This window comes from Phascolarctos cinereus, unplaced genomic scaffold, assembly GCF_003287225.1.
Source record: "Phascolarctos cinereus isolate Bilbo 61053 unplaced genomic scaffold, phaCin_HiC Scaffold_5;HRSCAF=322, whole genome shotgun sequence".
Taxonomy (NCBI): domain Eukaryota; kingdom Metazoa; phylum Chordata; class Mammalia; order Diprotodontia; family Phascolarctidae; genus Phascolarctos; species Phascolarctos cinereus.
In genome coordinates this window covers 171,767,091-171,789,592 of record NW_027555958.1, presented here as the reverse complement: position 1 = coordinate 171,789,592, position 22,502 = coordinate 171,767,091, and the positions used below count along the sequence as shown (strand labels likewise).

General features: G+C 38.0%; 1 pseudogene; it reads left to right on the top strand.

Moving 5' to 3' along the window:
* The first annotated feature begins 18,516 nt into the window (after nucleotides 1–18,516).
* LOC110192058 (kinesin light chain 2-like) lies at nucleotides 18,517–21,484 on the top strand (annotated as a pseudogene).
* Nucleotides 21,485–22,502: the final 1,018 nt, after the last annotated feature.

Sequence of the window (22,502 nt, the reverse complement as noted above, 5' to 3'; positions counted from 1 at the left end):
CCTTACTCTTATTCAGAAATGAACTGTACTTTGTCTCAATCCCATATTGTTGTTGTTGTTGTTGTTGTTGTTGTTATGGCAACAAATCACTGATAAAAAAATCAAAAAATAATGGATTCAGGCTGATTTTTTGTTAGTATCATTTGATGTTGGAACAAATGAAATACTTGTTGGATACTTAACAGCTGTTAAAGAATGTTTACTTCGCTCCAATATAAAAAGGATATTCAATAAGGATATTCCAACACTAAACTTGGGTGAGACCCACCCACCTGCTCACATGCATATGAAAAAGAGTCTGATCTGTAAGGCCTTGTGTGGTGACTCCCATTGCCTTGGGATATCTACCAAATCTCAAGATCTTTGCTCAAGGCTTTTTTATTTTATGCCTTTGTATGACCAGGAAGCCACATCATTACTTCTAGAGATCACCTTGGAGCTCAGTCAGGGAAGGCATAGCTTGAGCCCCTGTCAATCAAATCTTCAGGATAGCTTGGTTTCCTTTTAAAGAAAAATTTGTTTAAACCATATGAAAGGAAACCCAGGTAGATAATGATCTTATCACAATGGAATGAAAAAATTATCAACTTTAAGAATTATCTTGGGGGCAGGTAGGTGGTGCAGTGGATACAGCACCAGCCCTGGAGTCAGGAGGACTTGAGTTCAAATCCGACCTTACACAAATAACACTCACTAACTGGGTGACTGGGCAAATCATTTAATCCCAATTGCCTAACCAAAAATAAAAAAAGAATTATCTTGGAGGTTATCTGTTTCAATTTACAGATAAGGAAACTGAGACCCATGGTGTTTTAGTGACTTCATGAGAATCTAGGGTTAGAAAGATTGACTTGGCTCCAAATAAATGCCAAGTTACGTGAAGAGTAGAATTTTTAGCACTAAAAATATGCATATTCTTTATTATGTCATTATATAGCACTAAAAAATTAGTTGAATAATATTAAGCAGTTGTGTTGTGCTCTAGGTCATTGCTTATTGAACTTATTCCCAATGCCAAATCTGTTCTTTTCCTACCATCATAACCCAAATAGCTTTGAATCTTGGTGACCTACTAAAAAGTGCTAGCTTCTCAAAATATGATTGCTAACATTTGTACATTGACTTGAAAGTTATGAACTGTTTTACATACATTATCCCACTTTTTGTTACATTAATACCTAAATGTTGCTGGCAGAAAGACATTCAAGGAGATTGGATTTTTTTAAAAAATTGCTTAATCTACATGTTAAAGAAATAATTGATGTGTTTTTGTTTTGACCTAACAGACCTAATGCTGCTGTGACAAAATTGTAATGAGTTTCACAGCTTGACTTTGGTGGCATCTCCTTCTTGAAGCCTTACCTGATGCTCCTTTTGTTACAGCTTACATTCCTTTATTTGCTTAGAACTATTCTTTTTTTTGCATGTAATATGTTGTACCCTACCCCCCCCCCGTAGAACATAAGTTCTTTTATTACAATGCACTTTTATTTTGGTCTTTGCAGAAATTATCATAAAACCTAGCACATAGTAAGCAATGAAGTATTTGTTTTATTGAAGTATATACATTTCAATGGAGAACTTTTAAATCTGGCAGGTAAACCAAAATGATGGAAGTCAGGGGAAATGCTTTTAAGTTAAATTAGGAGAAAGAAACAAATGTGCCTGACTTGGCAAGATAATAAATATTTTATAATTGAATTTGAGGTTAATATACCATCTCTCTCATTCCAATCACCACCAAACTTCCAGAAAAATTGGACTATACTTGCTACATCCACATTACTTCCTCACTTCTCTCTTACTCTTCTTTCCCTTACACTTTTAGTTACCTCACATTTTGTGAGTTTGTCATGCCCCCTTTATAATAAAATGCATTAACATTTATCTCTTATTTTTTCACCTTGTTTCTGACTTATTTTCCTTGAAATTTCTGCAACAATGGACGGTATTGACCATGCCTTCCTTCTTAAGTTTTCTCTTCCTCTACTAACTTTAATGACAACTATATTCTCCTGCGTCTTCTACTTCTCTGCCCATTTCATCTTTCTCTTTTGTTCTGATTCTTCCTGCTGCTATTCTTTAGTAATAGGTATTCTGAAAGACAGTTCTCAGCTTTTGGTTATTTTTTTTTAAATCTCTACTCTTTTTCACTGTTATTTAGTTTACTCTAATGTCTAGGTGGTGCAGTGGATAGAGTACCAGCCTTGAAGTCAGGAAGACCTGAGTTCAAATCTGGCCTCAGACCAAACACTTGACACTTACTAGCTGTGTGAGCCTGGGCAAGTCACTTGACCCCAATTGCCTTAAAAAAGAAAAAAAAATTCAAAAAAAAGTCTTCAAATATCACTTCTATGTAAACTATTCTCAAATCTATATTTCCATCCCGAACCTCTCTCTAGAGATGCAGTCCCATATTTTAAACTGTCTGCTTCATATTTCCACCCAAATGTTCCATCAGTATATCAAACTTAGCAAGATAAAACATGGATTCCTCATATTTTCCCCAAAACCTTCCCTCTCCCTAGCTTCTCAATTTCTTTTGATAGTATAGTCACCTAAGGTTCATATCCCTGCAATAAGTGATGAATTTTCACTATCAGTATCTGTATTCTATCTGAGATCAAATCCAGTTGAATATGTCTTGGCAATATCTATCATATCTTTCTTTCCTTCACTACTCCTGCTGCAATTTACCTAGTTCAAATTATCTCTTACCTGGAATATTGCGCAAGAGTTCCCTCAAAGTTCTTCCTTCTTATTATCCATCTCCTTAGAACATTATTACAATTATATCTTTCTTCTACTGAAAAAAAAAGATTTAAATAGCTTTCCACTATCTCTTAAATACAATACAGATTCCTAATCCTGGAATCCTGGTAGCTCCAACATGCCTTTCCAATCACATCTACTTTGCTTCACATGTTCATTACTTAAGTCAAAGCTGAGAACTTTCTGTATCCTGTTCTTCTGTCCTCTCTAATCATCCTGCCTTTTTTAAACCACTCTCCATTCCTGGAATTTACCCTGAATGAGTGAATGAATTAATGAGTGAATTAATTAATTAATTAATGAACAAACGAATGAATTTTAAAAAAAAACATTAATTAGGAGATTGCTGTGTGCAAAACCCTGGAGATTAAATTCCTGTTGACTGACTGACTCGGGACACAAATGAAAATATTCATAAAAGTGCCTGTCCTCAAGCAGCTCACATTCTAATTAGGGAATATACCACAACTGAACTAAAGTTGAAAAGTCTAAAATATTGGATATCTGTCATTCAAAATAAATGTGAATTTCTGTTATATTCAAGAGACAGTTAACCCAATTATTTTTCTATAATTGAATAATGTGGTAGGTATTGACTGGCCTCTTCCACTAGCCCTAGGTGCAAATATAACAAATATTTCATTTATTAATCTTTTTAATCACTAATTTATTTATTTTTAGTTTTCAGCTTTCACTTCCATAAGATTTTGAGTTTTAAATTTTCTCCCCCTCCTACTCCCCCCTCCCCAAGATGGTGTGCATTCTGGTATAGGCTCTACTTATACATTCATATCAAACATATTTTCACATTAGTCATGGTGTGAAGAAGAATTAGAACCACAAGAAAGAAGAAACAAAACAAAACAAAACAAAATGGGAAAGGAAAGGAGAGCAAATAGTATGCTTCCATCTGCATTCAGACTCCAAAGTTCTTTCTCTGGATGTGGATAGCATTTTCCATTGTGAGTCTTTTGGAGTTCTCTAAGATTCTTGCATTGCTGAGAAGAGCTAAGTCTATCAAAGTCAGTCATCACACAATGTGGCTGTTATTGTGTACAATGTTCTGGTTCTGCTCATTTCATTCAGCATCAGTTCATATAAGTCTTCTGAGGTTTTTAAACAACATATTGTAGGATTATGGTTCTTAATGCACTCTGCTATCCACTTCCATTTTATGGGAGAGTTCATCCCATTCACAGTTAATGATTACTATCTGAGTCTTTCTCTCCATTCTATTTTCTACCCTGTTTTTGTTTTTCTCTCCTTTTCCCCTTTCCCTCCTCAACAGAGTTTTGTTTTCAACCACCACCTCCCTCATTCTGCCCTCCCTTCTACCCATCCCCTCCTTTTTCTTTCTCCTTTCCCCTCCTACTTCCTATAGGGTAAGTTAGATTTTTATACTTAACTAATGATGTTATTTCCTCTTTGAGCCAAATCAGATGAGAGTAAGGTTCAAACAATGCTCATCTCCTTCCGTTCTTTCCCTCTATTGGAATAGGGTTTTTGTGCCTTTTCATGTGATATAATTTACCCTTGTCTGCCTCCTCCTTTCCTCTTCTCCCAGAACAATCTGTTTTCATTGCTTAATTAGATTTTTTTATCATCATATCAAAGCCAACTTATACCCACACCCTCTGTCTATGTATATCCCTTCTAAATGTCATAAAAAAATACAGTTCTCAAGAGTTACAGGTATCATGTTCCCTTATAGGGATGTAAACAGTTTGCCTTTATTAATAACATGTTGTTGTTTTTTTCTTTCCTGTTTATCTTTTTATGCTTCCCTTGAGTCTTGTATTTTAAGATCAAATTTTCCATTGGGCTCTGGCCTTTTAATCAGGAAGTTTTGGAATTCCCCTATTTCATTCAGTGTTCATCTCCTCTCCTGAAAGATGATGCTCAATTTCAGTGGGTACTTGATCCTTGGTCATAATCCAAGCTCCTTTGCCTTATGGAATATCATATTCCATGCCCTCCAATCTTTTAATGTAGAAGCTGCAATGTCCTACATAATCCTGACTATGTTTCTATGATATTTGAATTGTTTCCTTCTGGCTACTTGCAGTATTTTCTACTTGACCTGATAACTTTGGCTACAATATTCCTTGGCATTTTCAATTTGGGATCTCTTTCAAGGGGTGATCAGTGGATTCTTTCCATGAATATTTTACCTTCTGGTTGTAGGACATCAAGGCAGTTTTCCTTGATTATTTCCTGAAAGATGCTGTCCAGGCTTTTTTTTAACTTCATGGTTTTCCAGTAGACCAAAAAATTTTAATTGTTTCTCCTGGATCTATTTTCCAGGTCAGTTCTTTGTTTTGTTTTGTTTTGTTTTGTTTTACCAATGAGGTATTTTATGTTTTCTTCTATTTTTTTCATTCTTTTGTTTCTATTTGACTGATTCTTGATGTCTCATAGAGTCATTAGCTTCCACTTGCCCAATTCTATTTTTTATCAAAATGTTTCCCTATTAGATTTTGTGCCTCCTTTTCCATTTAGCCCATTTTACTTTTCAAGGAGTTCTTCTCTTCAATGAGTTTTTGTGCCCCCTTTTCCATTTCACTAATTCTACTTTTTAAGGAGTTGATTTCTTCAGCATACTTTTTTTTTATTTGACCAATTGTATTTTTTAAAGACTTGCTTTCTTCAGTGTATTTTTTTTTCCCATTTGGCCAATTATGTTTTTAAAGACTTTTTTTCTACAGTCAATTTTTGTTCTTCCTTTGCAAGCTATTGACTCTCTCTTGCATACCTCTCATTTTCTTTCCCAATTTTTCTTCTACCTCTCTTATTTGAATTTTAAAATCCTTCTTGAGCTCTTCCAAGAAGGCTTTTTAGGCTTGAGACCAATTGATATTCCTCTTTGAGGTTTCAGATGTGGGTCTATTAACAATGCTGTCCTCTTCTGAATTTGTGCCTTGATCTTCTCTGTTCCCATAATAAGACTCTATGGTCCTTATGTATTTCTCCTTTCTACTCATGGTGTTTGCCTATTTCCTGGCTTTTAAAATTGAGCTCTCCTGATGGAACTCGTGCTGGGAGCCTGGGACCTGGTCACTAGCATTGTGTGCTGGGACCTTAAGTGCTGGCAGCTAGAGGCTGTAGAGGTCTGGCAACTCACTTGGTACTGAGCTGGAGTCAGCAGCACTGGAGCTCTTGGGGTGGGAGTGGAGAGTCTGGCCCCTGGAGGGTGCCTGCTCACCCAGGCTTCTTTAAAGCACTCAAATGTTTGGCTACTGGAGGATGTCTGCCAGCCTGGAGTTGTGCTGAAGCACTGAGGGATTTGGCTACTGGAGAACACTGGCACATGTGATGGTTTTTCAACCTGGTGTTTACCAGTTCCCCTGCCCATGCTGAGGCTACTCTGGGGGTTCGTGGTGTTGGCACTTGCCTCTTCCACCACCCTGGTGCTCAGGATATCCCCCTGGTTTGCTGAGGTGGGGTTTGCCACTGGCTTGCTGGGACAGCTTCTCATATTGTACTGCCCCCAAACCCCAGAGCTAGAGGGGCCTTTCCTGTTAATCCCCCAAGCTTCCTGGGCTACAAGACTGCTGCTTTACGAGTAGTACTTTACAAGACTAGAAGGATCCTCAAGATATGTAACTTGATGCTTGCCTTTATGGCCACATTTGGACAAGTGTCCAAGCACCCTATTCTGCTTAAATAATTGTGTGAGAGGCCTAGGGCCAGACATGGTGCCCAGAACTTGAGGGGATATAAAAGCAATTTTAGGAAGGGGGTTAGAGTTCTTTTGAATTTTGTGTGGGTTACTGCCATCAGGACTGAGGACACAGCTCTGAGAGGAACTAGAGAAGCATGGGGAGTCACATCTGACTTTCATTATGTACCCTTGATTAATGTCCTTATATCCCTGGATGATACTAGGAAAGGTATAATTGATTTGATTGTAGTCCAAGACTCATTGAAGCCTAGAACTGAACCTGGGGCCCTCTGGGGCTAATTCAACTGCTAATTCATTTCATTTAATCAGATATTGGTAAGCAATATAACCTAGATAATCCTGTCTAAAGATATCTATGCCAAGACTGTGATTTCCCCCTAGGACAGGGCATATGCCACTTGCATAATTTAGAAAATAGATTTAAAGTAGAATATTGTAGAGATAATTGTAGAGGAAGAAGAAAGTGATCTAGATTGCCTCTGGGAAATTGTGCAGTTTTTAATGACCCCAATCTTCACTCTGAAACAAGGCAGAGGCCTTGTTAACTTCACATACATTGTTGCTGACTTCAGTCTAGGGGCTCCTTGAGGGTACGGACTGTTTGTTTGTTTGTTTGCCTTTATATCCTCAGCACCTAGCACAGTGCCTGGAATAGAGCAGGCAATCAATAAATGTTTCTTGTCAGGACTTGACTTGACACTGATATTCTTCTGAGGACACAGTATGGCCACAAATCGTGGCTAACATAATATATAAGAAATCAACATCACTTTTTTACCTAAAGGGCAATGGGGAGGCACATGGCATGCTGTAATATATACCTAGTGAAGAAATGTGTAGGATAAATAGCATAAAGCTTATCATTAGACAAAGATATGACTAGAAAAGGAGTTCAGCCAGTGACATATGGAGAAGAAATGATAAATATGGATAATCTATGTGTTCAATTGATATCAATTCCATATCTAAAGTTATAGAAAAATATCCTTGGTATATTAGGTTGACCTTGTATAGAAGATTTATAGAAAGAAAAGGACAAAAACTGAATTTCATATGACATACCTGGGTTATTATCTGTATTGCTATAGGATGTACCCACATATGTGAGATCACAGATCCATCAGATCATCCAAGGATATTGGAGAAAACAAAACAAAACAAAACAAACCTATCACAATCACCTCCTTTTCTGTTTCTGTGAGCTCTTTTAGTTTGTTACACTCTGTACTCTGACAGTGCATAGGAATACTGGTAATAAAGCATTCAGTTGTTTCAATCCTAGATAGTTGCTTTCAAGTAAATTTGAAATCAGTTTCCTTCTTGTCACCTATATATCAGCCCCACAAAGACCTTTAGTTTAGAATTAGAATTCATCCATTCTCCACATAGAAAACGAGGTATATCAGGATCATCCTTTATTTTTCATGGTAATCTTGAGGGATTTTTATCTAGGCATGTGTTAGTATTGCAAGATGAATGAAGGGTGGCAGAAAGTAAAAGCTTTGATTTTCTTTTAGTTCCAGTACGAAGGGTCCCCAGGCATTTTCATTAATAACAAGGTGTTTGGTTTTTAATCTTCTATAAGTTGCAAATCTATTTTTCTTTTTCTATTTGTTCCCCCTCTACCCTCCCATGACATGATAGAAGGATATTATTACCAATCGTTAGTTGGAGGATGGGGATGATAGGTAGGAAAATGTAGGTTTTAGGTTTTTAAAAACCAGAAACAGAGACTGAAAAATTAACCTGACAATAGGTTGTGTGCACAATATGATTTGTTGAGTCAAAGCAATTATTTAATAGGTTATTAATCATAAGTGACAGATAAAGTAATGGGATGCTGCCTTCTAAAGAAAATGCCATTGGATTATATTAAAACTTTATTCACAGATATAATAAAATCCACTTTGTTCATGACCCACTAATTAAAAATTTGTGATAATTCAGATGTATAGAATTAAAGACTTCACTAGAAATTAGGGTATTGACTTTCAAGAGTCAAATAATTTTTGTAGGTAGGAACAAGGCACTAACTCATGTGACTTCCCTTAATGCCCTTTGCCGCATCAACCAATCATACCTTCAATACACTGAAGGCACCCTTTCTCTTATTCAAATACCCTTTCTGTGAATTCCCACAGTATCTATTGTTTCTGCTAGTTGATACGTAATGTAATATATTATTACTCTTCTTCATTTGCTAGACAATCACCTGTTTTTTATTCTAATACTCCAACTGATCTGTGAACTTACCTATTATATTATTCCTTTTGATGATGTAGATCATAACTTCACTATTGCCTGCCCATCTTTTGACTCTTGTTTATGTCTTCCCGAAAGTTCATCATAGGTGGTCCATCCAGTGTGCTAGCTTGAGTTCTCCTTCATCTTGAGGATACCAGGGGATTGCATGGGCTGTCTACTGACGGTCATTTGTTTTCACTATATCTATCTCTTTTTTTTAAGTTAGAGGCTTAGTTGATGAAAGCCATAATAACATTTTTTTTAATAATTCCTTATTTGTAACGTGCTACAACATGCTCACGTGTTCACAGGCACCACAAACTTCTCCACTACCCTTTGGATCACTCTGAACTTTAGTTCTTCAAAAAATATATTATTCTATAACTTATAAGCACGTGACACCTTCACCTGATCGTAGGCATTAAAATGATGAGACTTTCTTTCAGAATTGAATTCATTGAATGAACCATGCAATTCCCAAAAAATAGTCCAAATGACTACATACTAATGGACAAATTGTATAGCTTCTTCATCTAAAAGTATATCCTAAGCTAGAGAATTTATAACATTTTTATGTATTATTGAATTTATTTGCTCAAATTTATATTACACTTCATCACTACAAAGCCATTTTCAATATAGTATCTCATTTGATCCTTAAAAGAATCCTTTGAGGCATGTAGTACAAGCATTATTATTCTGATATATTATTAACAACAATAATAACATTTATATAGCGCTATATTTCAAGCACTACTAAATGCTTTCCAGTTATTGTCTCATTTGATGGGACTAAACATTGAAGAAGTATAGCACATTGTGGATTACATTTAGAAAATATGGCTGTAGATAACTCAGTCTCTACTCACTTATTTATTTGTTGTTATTTAGTGTTTCACCTTGGTAAAATTCTTCTTGATCTTACAACCTAATTAGGGAAATATATCAAATATTTAAGAAACAGCTATGTGATAGCCATAAAGGCATCTTGAAAGAAAAATAATTTTCATTGGGTATTCTGATTTTTATTTAAGCCTTATGTTATTACACCATAGTTACTGCTACACATACCCCTTCTCCTAGCTCAACTCTCATGAGTCTTTCCTTGTAACAAACCAACTGACAAATCAACTATGTTTAATAGCATAAACAGCATTCCACATACTTAGTTTTCCACCTCTACCAATGGAACCATGGTGACATATTTATTCACATGTAATCTGCAGCCAGATTTGATCATTGTAATTTATATGTTTTAGATTATCTTTTTTCCCCAACCAAATCATTGTAGTCATTGTGTTTGTATGTTTTATGTGTTTATTTTTTTAATGTTTCTATGTTTACATATGTTATATTATATGTTTATGTGCATGTTTGCTGGTTCTAATTCATTTAAATTTATTCATACAAATCTTCCCCTTTACTCTTCCCTAGACTATTATAATTGACCTATAACCTATCTGTCCACCTCCAGTCAATGCCTTCTCTTTTATTTATCCTTCACATCACTGTCAAATCACTACTGGTCCTTGAACTACACTGACCATTCACTTTTATGCTAACAAATCTTGAGAGTCTCTTTGATGTTTTTTAAATAAAAAGTATAAACACCAGGGGGTATGGCTTATGAATCTTCCACGTTTGGGCCTCAACTTATCCTCCTAACTATACTTACACTAAACCCCTTCACACACACAATAGCATAGCCATACTGACTTATCTTCATTTCTTTATTCTCATTCTGCTCTCTCAGTTGTCCCATGCCTGGAATAGATTCACCTACACTCCCCTCCCCTAATCAAGGCCTTGAGCCTGTCAACATCAATATGCAGATCATGGGCCTTCCAGTTCAGGTTTTCTGCAAACCTATGTCTATTAAAATCCTCCCTTCCTTCAAGGCTTAACTCAGACACTATCTGCTCAATGAAACCCTTATCTTTTCTCTTCTTGCCCTCACCCCCATGTACATACAGCAGGAGAGTCATCCTCCCTTCTAAAATATCTCCCAGCCCTATGATTGGACTTGTCCTTTGCACAACTATCTTATTTTCCCTGGAATAATAGCATTGCTTATTTTTACATATCTTCCACAGTTCTGATATACATGTATATCAATACCTAGAGATATAGATATATCATATGTAGTTATATATTTTATATGTATTCTATACTTATATACATAAATTCAATATTTGTTACCAAAACACAGACAAGATCTGTGTCAAATCTCACTCCGACAAGTCTTAAAAAAAAGTTTTTGTTTTCCTCATTTCCCATTCCAAATCCACAGTTCTGAAATCTTGTGAAATCACTGATCTCTTGTTTATTTTCTGCATCATACCATCCTTATATTAAAATCTTAAGATTTTGTCTGTACTTATTCCATCTCCTCCTATAAACTTCCCTTTTACTTGAGTTTCAAAAAACTTTTTTTCTTCAAGTAAAAATGTATCATATTTCCCAACTCTAAAATTCTTAATTCCAAAAATGTTCTAAACATTTCTCAACATAATGGCAGTAAATGAATTTCAAGTAATTGGTTTCCATGTAATGAATGAGAGAGATATTATACAACATTGTTTCCAAGAAAAAGCAATTCAAAATTCTACGTCCCCTTTTACATGAAGGGAGGACAGCATGAAGCAGTGTCCTGGGAAAAGAAAGAAGATGGGCTAACTATGTTCTTATGAAATTGTCTCTTCCAGTTTAGGAAAGGCTCTACTCTTACTGTGTGGTTGTTGAACCAGTTTGCCAATAGGCAATTTTGAGCACTTACTTTGTGCTTTGGGCCTCAGTTTCCCCAGTTGAAAGTGTCCCTAGTTGAAATTGTGGGAAAAAAATGCACATTTAAAAAAAGTTTAAAAATATGTAATATGATAACATGAAGAACTGGTTGGACTACATGAACTCTGAAGCCCTTACCAGCCATAACTTTCAATGTTTATATAGGGAATGATATAAAGTATTATTTTATGGAAGCAATGAGAGCTCGAAGGAAAGAAATATAGCATACTGCTATAGTTAGGGACCATATCATTACAAAGAACAATATGTGAAGGGTGCCTTGTAACCTGAGTAAAATTTTCATGGGTGATTTTTATTTTTTGTTGTATCAATGTTACTTCCCATTAATTTCCCCCATCCCCTGTCACCTCTACTAGAACATTTCCCTGTAACAAAGAAACAAATTTAAGCAAAATTAATCAACACATTGGCCGCATCAAAAACAAACAAACAAACAAACAAAAACCTTAGGGCTCATTTCATGTTTTTTTTATTTTTTTTTCCAGTATGCAGTTAGGTGGCACACTGGAGAGAGCAGCAGGCCTGGAAGACCTGAGTTCAAATCCTACCTCAGACACTTACTAGCTGTGACCCTGGGGAAGTCACTTAACTTTATAGCTTCAGTTTCTTCATCTGTAAATGAGCTGGTGAAGGCGATGGCAAACCATTACAGTATCTTTACCAAGAAAACCCCAAATGGAGTCTTCACAAGTTGTACACGACTGAACAATAACAGCAACAGTCTTTCTGCTGAAAGGCAGCAGGCATGCTTCCCCATCAGTCCTCTGAAGTCATGATTGATCACTACATTGATCAGAGTTCTGATGGCTTTCAATGCTGTTTTCCTTTGTGTACAGTTTTGGAAGTCTTATTGACTTTTTTTCCTCTAAAACCCATTTTATTGATTCCTTTTGTCCCTACATCAAAGTAATTCCTGGGGAAAACACTGCCCTCCAAAATCTCTCCCCATTCCATATTGAATCCTGCTCTGTGACAAAGAAAACTAACCGAGTAAAATCATTCAATACAGTGAACACAGCTAACTGTTTACAGAACTGTCTGTTCTAGTATTCTTTCTCTTCTGTGCCATGAGGAGAGAAGTGTGTTCCTTATCTTTTCCTGAGATTCTTTATTGGTTTCTCAATTATTCAGAGTTCAACTTCCTTTTACTGATCTTTTCATTTGCATTACTTCAGTCATTGGATAGATTTCTCTTTTGGTTCTACTTATATCAATCTATAACAGTCCATACATATTTTCCATTATTTCTCTGAATTGCTTGAATTTTTGTTTCTTACTGTTCAACATATTTAATTACATTCATATGCAATTTTCTGATTTTCATTGGCTGCGTGACCAATTAAATTCTCAGCAATGAACAACCTATTCTGTTCAATCAATTGATGAACACCTATTTTTATTTCAGTTCATTGATGTGATAAATACTGCTTCAATGAATATTTTGCTATCTTTTGGGACTTTATTTCTGTCCTTAATTTCCTTGAGTTTCAGAGTTGGGAATCACTGGATCACTGGTAGATTTAGTCAGGATTTTTTTTTTTTGCATAATTCTAAACTGAAATGCAGGAAATTGGACCACTTTATACCTACGAAAATGCATGCCTGTTTCACTAAAGTCCCACAAGACTGTTTCTGACCTTTCTCATCTCTGCCAATATGAATGATGTAAGATAAAACTTCACAGTTTTAAATTTAAATTTCCTTTATTAGTAGTAATTTGGATCATGGTTTTACATGGTCATTCATGGACGACATTCTTATGAATACAGGTCATATCCTTTGATCACTAATGAAATCAGGAATGATTTTTAGTGAAATTTACATACATATATAGATACTCACATATACATGAGTGTGTATGTGTATGTAATATATGAATATATATGTATATGTGTATGCATTTTTACCTTAGAATTTTATCAGTGGAATTTGCAGCACATATTTCCCTACTTATGTGGTCTGTCTTCTAAATTTACCTTCTTTTGTTTTATTCATGTATTTCCATTATTTTTGTAGTCAAAATATAGCAGTCTATTTTAAGTAATCATGTTTTCAGTTTTATTGATGTGTTTTGGTTTTATATTAAGTTAAAAGATAACTCCCACTTCATGAGAGATCTCTATTATCAATAAAAAATAATTAAGTAAACAATAATATAGTGACCTTGCCTGTAGCATTTTATATCTCTAATATCCTCTACCTTGATGTTTTTTTTCAATTAAAAAATCTATACTCTCCCTCCTATCCCCGGCCCATTAACCAAAAAGGGGAGAAACATCTTGTGAAAAGTATATATGGACAGATGGCTATATACAAATATATCGATAAAAATAATTTTGTATATATAATTCTGTACCTTACATTCATTATCACACTGTAATGGCTAGCATACTTCATCATTGGTCTTCTAGTATCATAAATAAATTCTCATTTGATCATAATGCTTACTGTTTTCAAAGTTCCTTGTCTCTAGCATTGTTATTATATAAATTTGTCCCCTGATTCTGCTTATTTCATTTTTCATTAGTTTATAAAAGAACTCAAAATTGTTCATATTATAATACTGTTGTTATAGCATAAAGTATTCTCCTATTTACACTCCACCATCCTTCATCATTTCATACAAATCTTTCTACATTTGAAGTTATCTATTTTCTCATTCCTTACACACAGTGTATTATCTCACATACCATCTTAATCAATCATACATCAGTTGTTGAGTATCCTCTCAGTTTCTAGTTTTGTGTTGTTTTTGTTGACCCCCTCTACACACACACACACACACACACACAGAGTTATAAATCTATAATTTTTCATAAAGAATCTTTTCATCTTTCTTTGCTATCTCTTGAGCATAGGCCTAGCAGTGGTAGACCTGGGTCAAAAGTCACACAGTCTCTAATAACTTTTTTAATATAATTCCAAATTACTTTCCAGAATGGTTGCATCTCTTCACAACTCCACCAACAGGGAGTATTATCAATGGATCTGTTTTCACATAGCCTCTCCAATATTTATCATTTCCTTATTTATTATGCTTGCCACTCTGAAGGGTTTGAGGTAGAATTTCAGAACTGCCTTTATTGCATTTTATATCTTTATGGTCTACTCTCTACCTTGTTTAGTTAAGTATTCTCCCCCTTAAATATTGTTGTGAAAGGTACCTGATTGCATCCTTTACTAAGAACATTAATGTTACCTTTTATATACAGGTTGAGTATCTAGTTTGAGCTCATTATATATTGTAATCATTAAAAAGTAGTTCTGATAACTGTTACTTTGTTGTTCATCCTTCATTTTCAAAGAGGACCAGTGAGATCATGGGTGATGTCTTGACTCACGTAAACTGGATTTAAGTGAAGCAGAATTACACAAAGTCATCAACTCCATTGTCTTCCAGAATCACTGAAGTCCAGTGGCAAGACAAAAGACAAGATAACTGGAGATGGTGCAGGATTCAGTGGCTGATCTTGGAGTATTCAATGTCAGACCAAGGAGGGCTCCACAGCACCTGCTTCAGCCACATTCATGGCCCTTGGAACAAATTTTTCTCATCTTCCTATTCCAAAAGGGGAAGTTTCCACATACTTGGGGCAGACATTCCCCTATGTCACCGATGGGTTTGAGGCCTGTCAGTTACCTGTAAACCAGTTACCTGGTTTAGCTGGTCTGATGAGATGTCTTACCAGGATGTGGCTGCCACACATGCTACAGCTTTTTGGAGCCACAGGTGAGAGTTGGATGAGAGGTAGACAAGGAAAGAGGGCTTGCCAAGCCCTCCCACTAGAGGTGCTAGTAGTCCCTGAACAGCCTCATGTTCTCTCCTGTCACCCAACTCGTTGGAAGTATCAAAGCAAAAACTAGATGATAGCTTTCTAAGTAATATATAGTAGTTCCTCCTATTTGTTCTCTGTCTCCTTTCGCTCTTTCCCAACTCACCAGTGTTTAGTTTCTATCCACCACCTTCCCTTGTCTGCCTTCCCTTCTGTCAGTACTCTCCCCCTGTTTACTTAATTTCCTCCCCTCCTACTTTCCCAGTGGGTAAGATAGATTTCTGTATTCAATTGATTGTGTATATTATTCCCTCTTTGAGCAAATACAAATGAAAGTAAGGTTCAAACAATGCCCATCACCCCCCCCTGCAATCTTCCCCTCCACTGTCATAGGTCTTTCGTGCCTCTTCATATGAGATAATTTATCTCATTCTACCACTCCCTTCCTTCTGCACCCAGTGTACTCTTCTTTTTCAAACCTTAATTTTTATGCCAGTCCCTCAAATTCACCTTATCCCTCCATCCTCTGTCTATGTATGTCCCTTCTATCTGTACTGTTAGTAATACAGTTTTTGAGAGTTATAAGCATCATCTTCCCATGTAGGGATGTAAACACTTTAGTTCTATTGAATCCCTTATGTTTTCTTTTACTTTTTTCCTATTTAGGCTTCCCTTGGGTCTTGATATTGGAGGTCAAATTTTTGGTTTAGTTGTGGTCTTCTCTTTATGAATACTTGAAATCCTTCTACTTCATTGAATGACCATTTTTTCCCTTGATGTGTTATACTTAATTTTGCCTGATAAGTGATTTTTGTTTGTAGTCCTAGCTCCTTTGCCCTCCAGAATATCATGTTCTATGACCTCTGATTCTTTATGGTTGCAGTTGCCAAGTCCTGTGTGATCCTGATTATGACTCCCCAATGTTTAAATTGTTTCTTTCTGGTCACTTGTAATATTTTTTCCTTGATTTGATAGTTCCAAAATTTGGCTATAATGTTTCTTTGGGTTTTTATTTTGGGATTTCTCTCCTGAGGTGATTGGTGGATTCTTTCAATGACTCTCTTTTGCCCTCTGGTTCCAGGACATAAAGGCAGTTTTCCTTGATAATTTCTTGAAAGATGTTGTTTGGGTGTTCCTTTTGATTAGGGCTTTCAGGTAGAATAGTAATTCTGATATTGTCTCTCCTGGATCTATTTTCCAAGTCAGTGGTTTTTCCCATGAAGTATTTTTCATTTTCTTCTATTTTTTTTTTAAATCTTTGAATTTGTTGGATTGATTCATGATGTTTCATAGAGTCAGTCATTAACTTCCACTTGCCCAATTCCAACTTTTAAGGTGTTGTTTTCCTCAATTAGCTTCTTTACTTTCTTTTTCATTTGGCCAATTTTACTCTTTGAGGAATTGTTTTCTTTAGTGGATTTTTTTAATCTCCTTTTCCTTTTGGCCAATTCTACTTTTTAATAAATTTTATAACTCTTTTTTACTTTTTTTTCATAATTCTCTTGCATCATACTCATATCTTTTTGCCATTAGGCGTTTTGATGTTGTTGTCCTCTTCTGAGTTTGAGTCTTGGTCTTTCCTGTCGTGATAATGACTTCTATGATCATATTGTTGTTGTTTGTTGTTGCTCATCTCTTTTTTTTTATTGTTGCCTTTTTTCTTTCTTTTAAATTTGATCTCCACTCCCAAGGTGAAAGGGGCTATGACTCAGGCTTCTTGTGTCAGTGGCTGCAGGCCCTGATTATTTACCTGGTGCTGTGCTGATTTTGCCCTGAGGCACACAGGGGAACCTTGTATCTGGTGCTCTGTTTAGGGGGTGGCCTGGGGGTTGGCTGGTATTGCTGGAGGATGTAGGAGTCTGGCAGCTTACCTGGTGCTGAGATTTGGTACTAGTGGTGGTGTCTGGCATGTGCTGAGGCCAGGGTTTTTTTTATTTGTTTGTTTGTTTGGTTTTTTTTGATTTTCCGTCAGGCTACACTGAAAAATATGGAGGTCTGGCCCCCTGGAGGATGCCTTTTTGCCCTGGACTATGTTGGAGCACATAGTGGTTCTTGGAACTGGAATCTGCCAGTTCCCCTGGCTGTGCTAAGGCACGTGGGGGGTGGGGTGTCTTGGTGTTAGTGTTTGGCTGCTCCACCACACTGGGGTGCAGGATCTCCCACTGGTTTGCTGAGGTGGGGCTTCTTTCTGGGTGACTGGGGCTCTTTCTATGCTGGAATGAGATCGAACTTTCTTGACAATCCTTCAAGTCTTCCAGGCTAAAAGGCTGTTCCTTTCTATCTTTCCACTGGCTCTGATGTTACAGGATTTGTTCTGGTATGCTATTTTATGATTGTTTGGAGGTGAACATGGGAGAACTACAGTGATTTACTGCTTACTCCAGCATTTTGCCTCCTGGAAGTTTGTCCCAAGCATTTTAGGAGACAGTTGTAAACTTTAAAGAATTGTATAAATGTAAAGTATTATTAGTAGTAAATGCTTTTGACTACATTTCATGCTTAATTACCTATAACATCTAGGTCATTAGAATGAAAATGAAGTTATATTATTAATGAATACCTATTTTAGTAATAGATAATATACCAAATTTTAAACATGGTAAATTTCTTATCAATACAATAGATAAATTTTGAAAGAATAAAGTCCTATTCAAGAAAATGTATAGTCTATGAATATTACCCAAATCTTGATTGTACTTATTTCATCAATGGAATTACAACTTGACTTGTTATGTCTTCTGCAGAAACTTTTAAAATAACTCTAAAATAACTAATGGCAAAATTTAAAAAATTGAAAGACAGATTACCTCATGTCCACTTTCCATCCTTCTAAAGACCACCTATTCACACTATGAAGCTAGTTCCATAAATTAAACAATTTGATTTGGGTTCCCTTTGTTTCCTTAAGAACTTGCAGAGAAGGGGTGGAGCAAGGATGGCACAGTAAAAGCAGTGCCTTGCTTGAGCTCTCCCCCAAACCCCTCCAAATAACTGTAAAAAAATGACTCTAAACAAATTCTAGAGCATCAGAACTCAAAAAAAGACAGAGTGAAACAAATTTCCAGCAGTTCAGTATGGGCCATGCAGACAAAGATGGGGCCCCAGCAAACCTGGCGCAGACCTGAGGGGACTGAATCACTGGGCAGATGTGGTGGTTTCCAGACTTCTCAACCCACAAATGCCAAAGACAACTTAGAAGGTCAGTGGAAAAGGTCTGTCAGGCCTGTGTGAGAGAGGAGCATGGTCTGGCCCAGGCCCTGGTACAGCCCTGGGGTGTCAGTAGTGGAGGCTGCTTCTGGAGCACTCGGCCCACAGAGTATAGGGGTATCAAGCAGCTGATCAGAGGGGCATTACAGGGATCTCTTTGCTGGTGCTAAGGCAGGATTCTCTTGCTTTGCTCGTGACTGGATCTGGGTCACAGTCCTGGGTGGCCGTCCTGGGGTGAGGAAGAGCACCGGCATGGTGGATCTTGTGGCAACAATGAAGAGGGAATCCTCACAGCTCCAAAACAGAAAAGAGTGCTTGTGGTCATTCATAGATCAGAGCACAGGCCAGGAAAGGAGTAAACACCTCTCCTTTGATCCTACCACCTTGGAAGAACTGAAAATTTACAGGTCCCTAGAAGTGCCTCTGAAAACAGCTACACAAAATCACCAAAGCTTGGGACAGTACACCCTCCACACTGGAAGCAGAGCCCTACCTTAACAAAGAGTTTAAAAGTCAAGTAATTGACTGGGAACATGAGCAAACAGTGTAAAAAACCTCAGACCATAGAATTTTTCTTTGGTGACAAAGATCAAAACATACAACCAGAAGAAGACAACAGTCAAAGCTCCTACATTCAAAGCCTCCATGGTACCAGATTGTTTTGATGATTACTGCTTTGCAATATAGTTTGAAATCTGGTACTGCTAGGCTGCCTTCCTTCACAATTCTTTTTTCATTGATTACTTTGACATTCCTGACCTTTTGTTCTTCCAGATTAATTTCTTACTATTTTTCCTAGATCTTTAAATAATTCTTTGTTAGTTTGTTTGATATGGCACTGAATAAGTAAAGTAATTCATGTAGAATTGTCAGTATTATTATAATACTGGTTTGGCCTACCCATGAGTAATTAGTATTTCTCCAGTTGTTTAGATCTCTCTTTATTTTTGTGAAAGGTATTTTATAATTATGTTCATATAGTTCCTTGGCTTTTCTCGGCAGGTAGGCTTCAAATCATTTTATATTGTCTACAATTATTTAAATTGGCATTTCTCTTTCTAATTCTTCGTGTTATGTTTTATTAGTAAAGTATAGAAATGTTGATGACTGGGGAGAACAGACCTACTGAAGCTGATGAGGCTGGCTAGACTGATGCCAGGGCCCACAGCTACTTTTTAAATCATCCCTTCCAGCCATAGCCACCCTGGTGATCTCCCAGGATGAAATTGTATTGAACACCAAGGTCATCATCCAGGGTCTGGAGACTTTGATGGGTGAGCACCTGACCCTGCTGGCTTCCCTGCTGGACAATGTAGCTAATTGTAAAGCTGGTGAAGTGGATCCAGGAATTCAGGACCACTCAGAATTCCTGCACTGATCCCTGGAAGCCATGGAGCTGGGACTTGGGAAGGCTTAAGGGATCCTGGAACTCTCGGGCCACTTCAAGGCTGTGGAATGGGAGAAGAAAAAGCTTCCTGTCCAGGTGTACCGCTTGGTGAGGAGAACCATTGGTTGTGGGAGGAACTAGTCAAGATCTAGGAGAAGCTACAGAATGGCAAGCAAGCCACAGTCCAGCTAGGGGAATAAAAGCATCATCTGCTTTTCATGAGTCAAATCCAAAATCTGGATGAGGCCACTTTCCCCAGAGAAGAGAAAGGTGATATTTATAATGATTCTCTGGATGACCTGTTCCCTAATGAGGATGAACAGAACCCAGCCCAGGGCCCTTAGGGAGGAAATGCAGCTGCCCAACCCAGAGGCTATGAGATCCAAGCCTCATACAACTTGGTGTTTCAGTATACTTCCTTGGAGCGTTATGAAGTAGCTACACCCCTCTGTAGGCAGGCACTGGAAGACTTGAAGAAGATGTCAGGACATGACTACCCTGATTTCTTGTCTGTCCTGTATAAGGATAAGGCAGCTAGGTGGAGCAGTGGATAGATCACCAGCCCTGGAGTCAGGAGGACCTGAGTTCAAATCTAGCTTAGACACATCACACCAACTAACTGTGTGACCCTTGGCAAGTCACTTAACTCCACTGCCTAGAAAAAAAAAAGAACAAATACCAAGAAGCCGTCCACCTACTCAGTGATGCTCTGGCTACTTGAGAGAAGAACTTGAGGAAGGACCAGTTAGCTGTGGCAGGTACCTTGAACACCCTGGCAATTCTATATGGCAAAAATGGGCAAGTACAAGGAAGTAGAGTCCTCATAACGGGTCTTGGAGATTCAAGAGAAGGTGCTGGTCAGATTCTACTTGAAGGTGGCTAAGCAGCTGAATCACCTGGCCCTGCTGGGTCAGAACAAGAGCATAGCTTGACTCAGGTGATCTACAGGCCTTGGCTGGGGCCCAATGACCCCAAAGTGGCCAAAGCCAGGAATAACTTGGCCTCTTGCTACTGGAAACAGGGGAAATATCAAAACTCCAAAACCTCGTATAAAGATATCCTGACTTGTGCCCATGACAAGAAATTTGGCTCAGTCAGTAGAAACAAGAAGCCCGTCTAGAAGCGTGCTAAAGAACTGGAGAAGAGCAGCGATAAACCCTGAGACACCACTACCTATGGAGAATATGGCAGCTGGTGTAAAGCTTGTACAGGGGATAACCTCACAGTGAACAAGCTGCTGTGGAGCCTGGGGGTGCTCTACAGACTACAAGGGAAGATGGAGAAGACTCACATCCACAAGCATTGTGCCAATCTCAGTAGAAAAAAGTGCCGGGGTGCTGCAAGGCAAGCCATGGTGCTGAGTGGAGCTGAAAAAAGATGGCAGTGGGAGAGGTGATAGCAGAAGCATTCAAAAAGGAGGTGGAAGGGCTGGATATCTGGTTGAGCTGAAGTCCAAAGATTCAGGGCCCACAGCTGAGTAGTCTGGGGAAGACAGTGGTTCTCTTAGTGAAAAGCTACTCCTTTGGGAAACCCTGAGAGGCCCTCAGGCATAACAGAGATATGTTAGTGAAGACGTTTAGGGGTCAGGAAAGTCAAGAGCCTCCCCCAGGATGATACAAGCCATTCCCCTCATCTTCTTCAGCTAGAGTATAGAGAAGTCCAGCAATCCCAGCAACACCTATCTGTCCAACATGCTCAGTTCCATTTCTCTTGACTGCTCCTGACAGAACTTATTTATTGGTTAAGAGGGAGAGGTGGGAGAGGGAATATAACCTTGGACATCTTAGCTTGCCCCTCCTCATATTCTGTGCCCTCTCTGCTGCTTGTCATGATCCACATGGGAGGGAGCAGGGAGACACGAGCATCAGTTTTAAACCCTCCCTGTTTCAGCCATCCTTCCCCTGATAGCTATTTCCCACAGCAGCCTCCTCCCCCCCATCATTTTGTCTGATCCCAGGGTGACCCTGTCATTTAAGGGTTAGCAGCTCTAGGCTCATTCCCTTGCCCCAGACCACCCATTCAAAATTTACCATTTTTAGTCTCACAGCCTAGAAATGTCACGTTGGTGAAGGACAGAGAGGAGCTAAAATTTCCCCTATGCATTTATTTCCCTCTTGCCTTCCTCTCAGTGGAAGCCAGGAGAGTAAAGAGCAGGCACTTAGAGAAGCAGTGAAGCCTCCTTGGGCTCTGGCAGAACTTCCCAAATCTATCTTAGCTACTTGGCACTAGGAGGGGATGAGGTCAGCAGGATCCTATCATCCCTCCATGGGGGTCTCACAGTAGGACTCTGGCCTTGGGCAAAGAGAACAACAACCCTAAGTATCTCCCTCCTCCGTTCCCAAGGCTGCTGCTTCTGTATATAAAGAAATAAGTTATCAGTCACTTTCCCACTCTCTTCCCCATTCCGTGGCCACTATCATTGCCCCTGTAGTGATGCACCACGCCCTAATAAGAGGTAGCCTCTCCACTTCATAATCCTCTGTCCATGTCAACCTCCTTTATCTCTTTTCCTCTTACCTTTAGAGGGATGCCACCCAGGCCTTAATGATTTCCACTCTATGAATGTGCACACATGTCCTTCCCAAATGATTGGAGCCAAGGCAATCAAGAAGGAGGAAGAGGAGGAGGAGAA